This window comes from Chiloscyllium plagiosum, chromosome 9 (genome assembly GCF_004010195.1).
Source record: "Chiloscyllium plagiosum isolate BGI_BamShark_2017 chromosome 9, ASM401019v2, whole genome shotgun sequence".
Lineage (NCBI taxonomy): Eukaryota > Metazoa > Chordata > Chondrichthyes > Orectolobiformes > Hemiscylliidae > Chiloscyllium > Chiloscyllium plagiosum.
The window spans coordinates 95,047,700-95,061,136 of NC_057718.1; positions in this window are offsets into that span (position 1 = coordinate 95,047,700).

The following is a 13,437-nucleotide window of genomic DNA, read 5'->3' on the forward strand; positions in this document are numbered from 1 at the left end:
GGGTAATGCCCGAAACGTCGATTCTCCTGTTCCCTAGATGCTGCCTGACCTGCTGCGCTTTTCCAGCAACACATTTCCATCTCTGATCTCCAGCATCTGCAGACCTCACTTTCTCCTCATAGAAATCAAGTTGGACTAGCCAATTCTATAAGATCATATCAGAGACTATGAATCCTCTGGTGAGAATTCCACCTCTTCCCAAAGCCCTGTCCACCAAAACACAAGTTAGGCGTGTGGCAGAATATTCCCAACTTGCCTCGGTGAATGCAGTGTCAATAAAGTGCAGAGCTGGAAAAACCATAGCACTCAAGCAGCATCAGAGGAGCAGGGGAGCCGATGTTTCAGGTCAGGATCAACAATACAATGCCAACCATCTCAAAGCAGCCCACTTAACAGGCACCACATCCACAAACATTCACCACCTCCATTAATGCTCAGCAATAATGGTATTACCATCTAAATGATGCATCGGTGAAATTCACCAAGGCTCCACTGACAGCACCTTCCCAAGAAACTGCCATCTAGAACAATAAGGGCAACAGAAACATGGGAGCATCACCACTGCAATTCCCCTCCAAGCCATCACCGTACCAAATATATTATCATTCCTTTAGCGTTCCTGGGTCAAAATCCTGGAACTCCCTCCTGTACAGCTTTGTAGGTCTACCTACAGCAAATTGAGTGCAGCCATTCAAGGCAAATTACCAACACTCTTTTCAAAGGCATTTATGGTTGGGCAATAAATGCTGGCCCATTCCAATGATTCCTACATCCCATGAAGGAATAAAAAAAATCCTTGAATCCCAAATATTCCAATGCCCTCTACATTCTACACTTTATAAACTAGGTACCATCCAAAACATCCAGTTCTCTTATCACCTCTGTGTTCACTGACCTATTTGGATTAACCCATTCAATTCTCATCTTCGTTTTCAGCTCTTTCCAAGTTCTGTCTGCAGACCTGACCCCAAGCTTCCAGAGTCCTACCACTTCATCAGAATATCTCTAATTTCTCCCAGTTCTAATAAGACATCATCGACCAGAAATGTCAGCTCAGTTTCTCTCTCTCTCCATAGATTACACCTGATCTGTGATCACTTGCAGCATTTTCTATTTTTAATACCATACTGAGAAAAAAACAGATCAAGTCTCACAAAAGTGTGTAGCAGCTTGGGCAGTGCATTCTAGTGACAGCCAGGTTCCATGAAAACACGTACTAATGGAGCACACATATTTGTAGGCATCCAATCCCTTATTATATACTGCTTACATTTGACACGAGGCTACATTATTCCTTTGCAAACTCCAGGATCCTGTTTGGGAGGTGCAAGGATTCAGATTATTGGCACTATAATTAAATTGGAGAGTGTGGTGCTGGAAAAGCACAGCAGGTCAGGCAGCATCCAAGGAGTAGGAGAATTGACGTTTCAGGCGTAAGCCTTTCATCAGGCTTCTGCTCGAAACATTGATTCTCCTGCTCCTCAGATGCTGCCTGACCTGCTGTGCTTTTCCAGCACCACACTCTCAACCCCGATCCCCAGCATCTACAGTCCTCACTTTCTCCTACTACAAGTAAATTATTTTAGTTACTCACACTGGTCCACTTACAACATTGTTTCCTGCCCTCCAGTATATACAACATGAGTTATTCTCTACTGAGATTTCATTGAATTCCTTAGTCCTATTTTGTTTGGGAGGATAAAAGGATGAGATTTCCTCTGTTCTCTATTTGTATAATTCCATTTGAGTTTGAGGGAAAGCATGTGGTGCAGTGACCTTTTGTTTATTCATATGTGGGATGGAGGCATCACTGGCTGGCCAGCATTTGTCACGTCTCTCTATTGCCCTTGAGAAGGTCCCTAGTTCTAATCCAGAGGCTCCAGTTTCTAGTCCCACTCGGAATTTGATAGTTAAGGAAGTTGTGTTTACAGTGTGGTTATACTGGTTGACCATCAACTTGTAAATCCTTCCAATATCTCCATGACAGGGGATAAGAGCAGGGGAATCTCCTGTTCAAACAAAATGCTACATGTAGTAACTGCAGCACCATAGCTTCCACATGTTTAAAGACCCCTTGTGCAGCTTCTTGCCACAGAGTATTCCATGACAAAGTCCTCCTTGCTTCGAAGGGCTACGAGAACAAAGCAATTGAGCTTTTATTGAAACATAATTTTGATTCTGTGCACCAAAGAAGTGAGACAAGAGAGCAGAGCATTGGACAGTAAGAAAACATTAGATTATCAAAATAAAAGAGCCAAGGAAATTGGGAAAGGCAGGAAAATAAATCTGAGACAGATACAGGAACAAAACAAATGTGGCACGTATGGGAGCATTGCTTCAAAATGATCTTTAATGGAAGGATATAACCACCCAGACTCTGGATCTCTGATTCTTGATGGTCAAATGTGTACAACTCAAAGCCATTCTAAACTGTTAGGCAACACATTAATGGTTATTCCTAAATAAAACAAAAAGGTAACATTGAAATTCTTCACTTCCAAGATTATTGACCCTGGTCCAGATCATTATCTTCTGCTGTAGCGCCAATGACATCCACGTGACTGAGAAAATCTATAATTTCCACACCTTTTCTGCTCAGTGTGCTGGATGCCTTTTCATTCCAGAGGTAGGCTGTTTGACTTACTTTTAATAGCTGATCTCATGTTGTAGAACTGGGCTGAATATGCCCAAGTTACAGTCACTCCCCCGGTGGACAATCCTGTCACTTGGGATGCTTCCTTGCGCCACAACATCAGCACTTCAAAATGGCGCCTCCTGCCTTTTCCTCATTTATGACAGGTTTCCTGTTGCAGAGACAAATGCCTTTTGGGCCTAACTTTGGGTCAAGTTTCATCCAGGCTTTGCAGTTTGCACCAACATTTGCTTTATCCATTAGCACATTTGCTCTACCGTTAATAGCACAGAGGCCGTTATCCTGTCACCAGGTCACTCTTTATTTACTTGGTGCACAGTGCACTGGCTGTGGCCAGCCAGCTCAGAGTCAGTCTCCTGAACTGAGGAGATTCTAAACCCCTTGTTTATATTTTGTACTTTTTTTCTAAATCTCACTGTTATATCTTTTATTTTAAGTCTCCTGGCTATAAATATTTTTTTTTCAATTCCCCACACTATTGCCTAACTGCGGTAGTGCTTACATTTTCCCCAACACCCGTGTTGTGTGCGTGCAGGTATGAGACACAGTGAAAGACAACAGGTGAATAAATCTTTATTCAATTTCCACCATCAGGAAGAAAGGAAACACCAGAGTATCCTTTGTTTTTTTTTTTAGCTGCTTGTGCATTCAGTACAGCCTGGTAAAAGAGAAAGAGAAACCCAAAAACCAAAAAAAAAACAAAAAAATGAAAACCAGAAGTCAAAATGTCTCTTCACTCAAAGACTGCTCCTCCTCTTCTTCTCCCTCCTCACAGTACACTGGCTGTGACCGGCCAGCCAGCACAGAGTCAGTCCCCTCCCTGACACAAAATGGAGAGTTGTTGATACTAATCCAGCTCCCTTAGAGCCAGCTCTGAGTGAACAGAACTTCTGGCACACCTGTATTTTCTTGTCTGACATTCCTGTTTTTTTTCTTTTTTCTTTTACAGAATCCCTGACTTTCCTTTTTTTAATGCTCATCCCTACACTACCGCCTAACTGCGCTAGTGCTTATTTATTCCCCAGCACCCATGTTGTGTGTGTGCAGGTGTGAGACACAGTGAAAGACACAAGGTTTACAAATCTTTATTCAATTTCCACCACCAGGAAGAAAGGAAACACCAAAGTATCTCTTGTTTATGTTTTTTCTTTGTTTTTACCACAGAAACCTAACATGAAATAACTCCACTGATCCAGCTTCCCCAGAGCCAGATCTCAGAGTGAACAGAACCTCAGACATCTCTCTTTATTTTTTTTTCCAGTCTCAGAGTGACAGGAGTTCTTATCCCTTGTTTATATTGATCAGCAAATGCCTCCTGATTGGCCCAGGTTAACAACCCCAATCAAGGATCTCATAATCAATGAGATCCATTTGGTCCCAATCACTCCAATTGTCAAGTTGTATTTAGGCTGCAGTAAAACAGAGAGCATGCCCTCACGAATGCGTATAAGCTTACCCCTCAATATTTCATCATCACACGATAGAGCTGCCTTTTATAAATTTTCAACTGTCTGTAACAAGGCCTTTGGCTGTTCTGTATCATGTTCTAGGTGCGTTCATGAATGAAATCCTTGAGACTAAGGTAAGCATCAAAGGCTTCTAGGACTGACTGAAAATCCACCCAGCACTCATCAGCACCTCGCCTGTTCATGGTCTCTTCAGCAATAAGGCCCAATTTGTCTAAGAAAATACTGATCTGGGGCCTGGAGCTGATTCAACTGGAGATCTGCGGCCACTTGTGGAACTGCACTTTCCCACCTAAGTGCATGTATCACATCATCGGTAGAACCAAAGGGCTTTGGAAGTGGCCAGGATTGGTGATCTGACGCAGACACTATCACTTCAGAATGCACTTCCCTTCAGGTCAGTGTTCAACCATTTCACTTGGAGTTAATATACTCCAAAAATCCTCTAAGGATTTTTGACTTGTGATCCACCCTTGCCATGTGGTTATTCAATGTTGTCTTGTGGCTGTTCAGATTCCTCAAAAGAAAACAACTTAATCAACTCTGTTGGTGCTATTACTTTACAATATGAGTTCTTTAGAGTCAGCTCTGAGCTGACTTCTAGTTTCCTTTTAAATGAGGTTTATTAACCTTCCAGGTATTCCAGATTTTACCATTCCAGGTGCAATGTCCCTTTGCAATACAGAGATAAGAACGTTCTTAGCTGTTGGGATTCCCACCTTCTAGCAGGGTATTAGGACACGTCTTGATCAATTGGGTCAATGGGTTGATGAGTTGTTTATAAAATAATGAGGGGTGTAGATAAGGTGAAAGGCGGGTGTCTTTTTCCCTCAGATTTCAAGACTCAAGGGCATATTTTTAAAGTGAAAAGTGAAAGATTTAAAGAAGGTGTGAGGGGAAATCTTTTTGCAGAGAGTGGTTTGTGTGTGGAATGAGCTTCCAGAGAAAGTGATGGATGCAGGTACAGTTACAACACTTAAAAGACAGTTAAATAATTACATGAATAAGAAATATTTGGAGTGATATGGGCCAAGCACAGGCAGATGGAACTAGTTTAGTTTGGGATTATGTTCAGCATGGCTGGACCAAAGAGTCTGTTTCAGTCATCTATGACTCTATGACTACCGAGGGAACAGTTACATCACAACTTAGCACACAGGCTTAAACATATTCACTAAACCTTCTCTGTATGGTCTTTGCCTGAAAGTTTTTGAATCACCATCAGATTCTGTAGCAGACACCATCACAGGAGTGTCACAGAAGGGTCAGAATCCTGAATTCCCTCCCTCATGGTATTGTGGATCAACCCACTGCAAGTGAAATGCAGCGGTTCGAGAATGCAGCTCACCATCACATTCTCCGGGTAATTAGGGAGGCCCACATCCCACAAAATCAATAAATTAAAAACAATATGATGTTAGACATATTGGGGAGGCAGGCCGCCTACTTGCGGAACATTTCAGAGAACACCTCTGGGACACCCGGACCAACCAACCCAACCACCCCGTGGCTCAACACTTCAACTCCCCCTCCCACTCCACCAAGCACATGCAGGTCCTTGGACTCCTCCATCGCCAGACCATAGCAACACAACGGTTGGAGGACGAGCGCCTCATCTTCTGCCTGGGAACCCTCCAACCACAAGGGATGAACTCAGATTTCTCCAGTTTCCTCATTTCCCCTCCCACCACCTTGTCTCAGTCAAATCCCTCGAACTCAGCACCGCCTTCCTAACCTGCAATCTTCTTCCTGACCTCTCCGCCCCCACCCCTACTCCGGCCTATCACCCTCACCTTGACCTCCTTCCACCTATCGCATTTCCAACGCCCATCCCCCAAGTCCCCCCTCCCTACCTTTTATCTTAGCCTGCTGGACACACTTTCCTCATTCCTGAAGAAGGGCTCATGCCTGAAACGTCGATTCTTCTGCTCCTTGGATGCTGCCTGACCTGCTGCGCTGTTCCAGCAACACATTTTCAGCTCTGGTGTTAGACATGTCCCTTGTACTGTATCTGGGATCTGAGTGTCATCCCGCAGGTCCACCTGACACTCTTGGCTGGACCCAGATGCTGAGGCTCTTGGATACTACCTACCAAAGCTCCCTCCAAACAGTCCCCAAAATGCTGAAGGTGAAGTCTCAAAATATCCACAAGGGGGCTCACTGCCTGTTTCAGGAAGTCTCCCTGTCAGCAGACAAGCAGTGTAGCTGATCGTGGTTCTGCCATCTGCTCAGTTAATGGTGAAATGTGTCAAATCCTTCCATGCATGCGGCTCTGAAGAATAATATTGAACTTCACCATGACCCTTCCATCTGTTTTAATTACTGTAAGGCACATTTCAAAACTGCCATGTGACGACAATGCAGATCTCGCCTCTGAGATCTGCTGTGTTTTCTCTCTTTGCTCGTTCATTCAGGGAATGTGGCTGTCACCAGCAAGACTGGCATTTATTATCCGTTCCTAATCAGCTTTCAGAGGTTGACATTGAGCTGCCAAGTTTCACTGTGTGGGTGCAATCCCAGGCATTTCAGCTGCAATGTCTCTTTGCAATTCAGGAGAAATGTCTGTAAACTGGTTAGGAACTAAGACACCTTTCAGGTCACTACCAACATCCCAAGAAAGAGGTGACTGAAAATAAACTGTTTTTAGCTGAAATATAGTTGTGGTATTTTGATGGATGTAATTCAAAATTCTGGCTTTGGATTCTATTCACAAGAACAGGAAGTTCTTGAATCATTTCTTACCGGCCTAGTTAGTTACCTTGCATTTCTTGTCTTTGAGAATTAGTGCAAAACAAAGGATAATGAGACTTCTGGAATAACTCCACAGAGGCAGTATCCCATCACCAAGTCACCCTTTATTTACACATGAACAGGCCTTGGCGATAGTACTGCCTCATTCAGAGTCAGCTACTGCGTTAACAGCCCCAATCAGGGAACTCATATTCTATACACCTGGCTGACCCCATTACACTCACTACATCCCTCCCACTCTGAGTCTGAGGAGATAGGTCAGTCCTTTTTCTTGGAGACCCTCCTGGGGTGTTTTAGCACCAGGTCAGGTTCCTCTGTCTCTGTGTTGCATACCGACAGCGTGTAACACATGGGAGTTCGCCTCTTGCACCTAGAGGGCCTCTGGAGAATTTCGTTCCCTTCTTTCGGTAGCAAAGACATCAAGGTGGCTACACATCCATCATGTCCACCTCGGATTCTGAGCACTCGACAACATTTGAGGTAGAGGGTGAAGCCAGAGGTTCCTGCAGCCTTTCCAAATGTTCCGAGGGTCAGGACACATTTTGCGCCAACACTGTTGGCAAATTCATAGCTTTCATACGGTCCACATCCTTGTTCAGCACCACCATGCCTTCATGAAGTTTAAACATCACTGACCGTGACCTTGCATCAACCATTCCTCTTACCATCACTAGGCCATTTCCATGATTCACACCACAAACTTCAGCCCCAATATCAAACTCTCTCTCTCACACTTGGCAGAGTCCTGTTTCTGATATTACCATTCCTGATGCCGTAATACCTTCACCCCCAGGTCCGTGAATATCAGACTTAACCTGATGGCAATTCATCTACCTTAGCAACTCTGTCAGTGCTATCCTTGTAGTTACATGTGGAATGGTCCTATAATCAAAAAGGAACCGGGACAGTTTAGTATCTAGGGATAGTTTGGTATCTCGGGTCAGTTTGGTACCTGGGGACAGTTTGGTATCTCAGGTCACTTTGGTATCCAGGGAGAGTTTGGTACCTAGGGACATTTTGGTACGTAGGGAAAGTTTAGTACCAAGGGTCAGTTTGGTACCTGGGTCATTTTGGTACCGAGGGACAGTTTGGTATCTCAGGACAGTTTGGTATCTCGGGACAGTTTGGTACCGAGGGACAAATTGGTATCTAGGGAGGCTGTAAGTTGTTTCTTCACTCCAGCCTTCAAAGTTTGGACTGCTCTTTCTGCCAAGCCATTGGATGATGGGAGGTATGGAGTTGTCCTTATATGTCGAATCCCATTCAACTTCAAGACATAATCAAACTCCCTGCTGGTAGACAGTGGCCTGTTATCTGTGACCAATACTTTCAGGTCTCCATAAGTTGAAAAAGATGTTTCTTCTATCATCATCCCAGTGTTTGACAAATGGACCTTGTGTACGTCCAACCACTTTGAGTGGGCACCTACAATGACTAAGAGCATTGAACCCACAAAAGAACCTGCATAGTTGATGTACAACTGAGTCTAGTATTTACCCAGCCATTCCCATAGATGTGGGGCAGCTCCTGACTGTAAATTTTGTCTTTGTTGGCACTCAGGACACTGCCCCACCAAGGCAGCCAAGTCTGCATCCAAGCTTGGCCATCAGACATCACTCCTCACCATTTTGGAGATCTCTAGATGCCCCTGGTGGAGTTCAGCCAGTTTTTGACCCAGACCTCCCAGCTCAGAGGCAGGGTCACTACCACTGTGCCACAAGAGGCCACAAAAGTGTTAGAAAACAACAACAAAGAGCCACACGTCAGCCAGAATCACAATAAATGGATCGCATGACTAACTTTGTCATCCTCTAGTATTATGCCATTGGGAATACTTAAGTGTTGCAAACCTTTCAGTTGTATGCTGTGATTGAAATATGTGCCCCAAAAATGTCCATGATGCAAAAGAGGGCTGGAGCATTTCTTAACTTCAATCTCAGATGGAGAAGAAGTAAAGATGGGACAGGCTTTAACAAACAGTGCATTAAGTAAAAATACATAGTGTCCAGTAGTTTCACCCTGCCTGATTCTTCCAAAGTAGACTGCATTATTATCATTTCCCTGCTCTGGGTGTCTTTGATCAAGGAGAGCTGGAAGCTATACTGCTGCAAACTAGTGAACATTTATTGTCTGCTTACAAAGTAGAGTGTGGCAGGGCTTCATCAAAACTTTTCTCTCTCAGGTTCCGGCTATATGTGACCTGACCTTTGTAAATTCATCCCTGGGATGTGGATATCCTTGGCTGGGCCAGAATTTACTACTCACCCCTAATTATCCTTCAACTGAGTGACTCGCTATCCCATTTCAGACAGCAGTGAAGAGCCAACCACATTGCAGTGGGTCCGGAGTCACGTGCAGGCCAGACCAGGTAAGGGTGACAGATTTCCTTCCGTAAATGGGGTTAGTGACCATCCACAGTAGTCATATAGTCAACTTAAGGCTGCTTTTTGCGGAATTCTGACACCAAGGTTGGCTTTGAACCCTTGTCCCCACAGTGTAAGTCTCAGTCTCTGGAGTACTAGTCTCGCAATGTTGCCACAATGCCCCTATTTGTCCTTCATCTGACCTCACTGACCCGATATATCTCATGATTTGGAGATGCCGGTGTTGGACTGGGGTGTACAAAGTTAAAAATCACTCAACACCAGGTTATAGTCCAACAGGTTTAATTGGAAGCACTAGCTTTCGGAGCGACGCTTCTTCATCAAGTGATAGTTGAGGGCTCAATCGTAACACACAGAATTTATAGCAAAAATTTACAGTGTGAAGTAACTGAAATTATACATTGAAAAATTGATTGTTAAGTCTTTCAGCTGTTTGAATACCATGAAATTTTCACTTCTTTCATGTGTAAATCACCAAACCTTTTTTTAAAAATTGCATTCTCAGGTTAGCTGTTAACAATGGGTGATAGCTAGACAATATGTTGAAGGTGTTAACCCCTGTGTTCTCTGTCTATGCCATGAAGTTTAGATTGATTCTAATCTAAAAAATGAGATAACAGAGTTTTACATGAATTCATGTAAAACATGAGTTTTTGAGCAAAGTACAATGTAACCCTGCAAGTACAAATTCACCCCACAAAATATATGTGTGCATGTGGGTCTTTGTGTGTGTGTCTGTCTGTTTGGGTTGGGGGTGAGAGTGTGAGAAAGTGTATGTGTGTGTGTGTACTAAGTGTGGAGTGTCTTAAGTCTGTGAGGGGGTGCATGTGTGAGTGTGGGAGTGTGTGTATCTGTAAGGGTGTGTGTGGGTGTCTGTGTGCGCATTTGTGTATATGTGTGTCCGTGTGTATGCGTGTATAGGAGTGTGTGTGTGTGTGTGTGTGTGTAGGAGTATCTGTGTGTGTGTATAGTGCAATGGTGGTCATCTGTAGCGTTACATGAACCCAAGGTCCCGGTTGAGGCCCTCCCTATGGGTACCAAATTTAGCTATCAGCCTCTGCTCGGCCACTTTTCGCTGCTGCGTGTCCTGAAGTCGGCCTTGGAGGATGGTCACCCGAAGGTCCGAGGTCGAATGTCCTGGACCACTGCAGTGTTCTCCAACTGGGAGGGAACACTCCTGTCTGTTGATTGTTGTGCAGTGCCCATTCATCCGTTGTTGTAGCCTTTGCTCAGTTTCCCCAATGTACCATACCTCAGAGCATCCTTGCCTGCAATGTATAAGATAGACAATGTTGGCTGAGTCACATGAGTACCTGCCACATACATGATGGTGGTAATGGTGGTATCCACATCCACACTCTGATACGTCTTGCAGCGCCTACCGTGACAGGGTTGTATGGAGTTGTCCTGAAAGCTGGGCTGCTTGCTACAAACAATGATCTGTTTGAGGTTTGGCGGTTGTTTAAAGGCAAGTAGTGGAGGTGTGTGGAAGGTCTTGGTGAGGTGCTCATCCTCAATGATAATGTGTTGCAGGTCATGAGGAACATGGTGTAATTTTTCAGCTCCTGGGAAATACTGAACAACAGAGGGTATCCTGTCGGTTGCAGCACGTGTCTGTCTCCTGAGGAGGTCATTACGGTTCCTTGCTGTGGCACGTCGGAACTGGCGGTCGATGAGTTGGGCATTGTACCCCATTCTTGTGAGGGCATCCCTGAGTACTTCCAGGTGCCCGTCACGTTCCTCCTCATCTGTGCAGATCCGGTGTATGCGTAGGGCTTATCCATAGGGGATGGCTGTTTTAATATGTTTTGGATGGAAGTATTTCCCAGGAGCTGGTGAATTGGCCATGCTAAATTGCCCATAGTGTTCGGTGCATTAGTCAGAGGGAAATGGGTCTGGGTGAGTTACTCTTTGGAGGGTCAGTGGACTGGTTGGGGTGAAGGGCCTGTTTCCACACTGTAGGGAATCTAATCTTATTGAGTTAATTCAATTGCAATTGGCCAATGGAAGAAGACTGAAAGGAACATGGGCTTCTCTGCTTGATAAAATGCAGTGTTCATAGTGATGGCATCCTGAAAACCAGTGACCTCCCTCCCATTGCACTGAAACATAGCGTGAATCTGGCCTCGCACCCTTAGTGGAATACTTCCTGTGCCATGACATTGATGGAAGACGGTTGGAAAACTTTAGCCTTCAGTCATGGTGTGGCCACTAACTCCTGCTCCTGAGTCAAGTTTCAACTTTGTGTGCCAGCCATTAAGCATGACATGTACATACCAAAAATCCTCCGGTGGATCCATTGTGTCCAGGGTGATGGTGACCCTCATACCTGTTGACTGTTTTGTTGCTGGCGCATTAGCAGCATTGACAAACTGGACTGAGTCAGAGTGGACAGTCTGGTCCCACACACCCTCTCTATCCTTCCAGCTGAATAGCTTGTTCAGTTTGTGAAGTTCAGCCTGCCTGGTAAACAGCCTTGGCCAACATAAGGTCCTTTTTAGACTGCAGGAATTCTGATAAAGTTTCCTCCAACATCCTCACTCTGATACGATCTCTCTTGAGCTCCTCTGTCAATGTCCAATATTCGTGATGTGGCATAGTAACTTTATAAAGAAATAAATGTTTTCACTGGGTGCACCATGGTGAATTGTGCCTAATCTATTGTAGTGCCATGTTGAAAACTAAAGTCTGAAATAAAAGCTTTGAGGGCTTCTTTGTAGTTGGCACGTTCATCATTGATGCAAATAAGAATGACAAAATGCTGCTGATTGTCTTCTTTAACAAGACCCCCGACAGGCATGGCCTCCAATTTCATAAAATTGATTTTATACCCCGAGACAGAACCAAATAGATTGATCACTTGTATTAAACGGGGCACAGATATCGTTGGGTTTGTTAGAAAGAGAAGAACATCATCTACATAAAGGGTGATCTTATGCCCTCCTGAGTCTAGATTATGGTGGTGCTGGAAAAGCACCATTCCTGATGAAGGGCTTTTGCCCAAAACATCGATGTTCCTGCTCCTCAGATGCTACCTGACCTTCTGTGCTTTTCCAGCACAGCCCTTCATCAGGAATGGTGCTTTTCCAGCACCACTCCAATCTAGACTCTGGTTTCCAGCATCTGCAATGCTCACTTTTGCCTGAGGAGAAAGTGAGGTCTGCAGATGCTGGAGATCAGAGATGGAAATGTGTTCCTGAAGAAGGGCTAATGCCCGAAACGTCGATTCTCCTGTTCCCTAGATGCTGCCTGACCTGCTGCGCTTTTCCAGCAACACATTTCCATCACTTTTGCCTGATCCTACCTCCGGCAGTTACACTGGGCTCCCTCTGGATGGCCCCTGCCAGTGGCTCAATCACTAATGTAAATAGCAACTGTCAGGAGGCACCCTTGCTGGCTGCCTCTAATAATATTAAAATTATCCGACCGTATACCATTAGTGAGAACCGTTGCTTTAGGGTGACGATGTAACACTGCCACCCACCTGGCAAAGACCCTTCCAAGACCAAACTGCTCCAGGACATAAAAGAGGTACGGCCACTCCACCCGGTCAAACACTTTCTCTGCATCCAGGGAGACTACCAAGCCCAGCATCTCCTCTTGCTTGCGTACCTGAACCATATTTATTATTCTGCTCATGTTGTTAGAAAATAAGGATTCTGGGTAATCCAAGATGGAGGATGGGAAAAAATTCTGGCTGTAAGAGCTGCTCCTTTTTTTGAGGTATTTTAGGTTTTGGAGGAGATTTCCTCGAATCCCAGGAGCAGCAATTACTGTTTTATATGCTGTTGCATTGTTTTGGAACTTTGGGGAAACAAAAGTCAAAACAACAGCAGTTTTAAAAGGGAGAAGCGCAGACAAAGAAAGCACATAGTGAGGACAGTGCAGGAGAGAGAGAGAGAGAGAGAGAGAGAACCTGCACAGTTACCGCCTTTGCTGTTTTTGAATTCATGTGTCGCTGGACATCGGAGTGCATCTGGGAAAATTAACAAACAGTGAACTTCACAACTAATCTTGGAGGAACCAGTTTGGATGAAGTTCACAACACAGAATCAGATAATTTAATCGTTGTTTTAAGTCTGTCCAATAGAAAGGCTGCAGTAGTGAGTACAGTGGGTTCTTTCTTGATTATATGTGTTTGGAGATAAATCTCTTGATTAAACTTAAAATATAAGCCATAGCT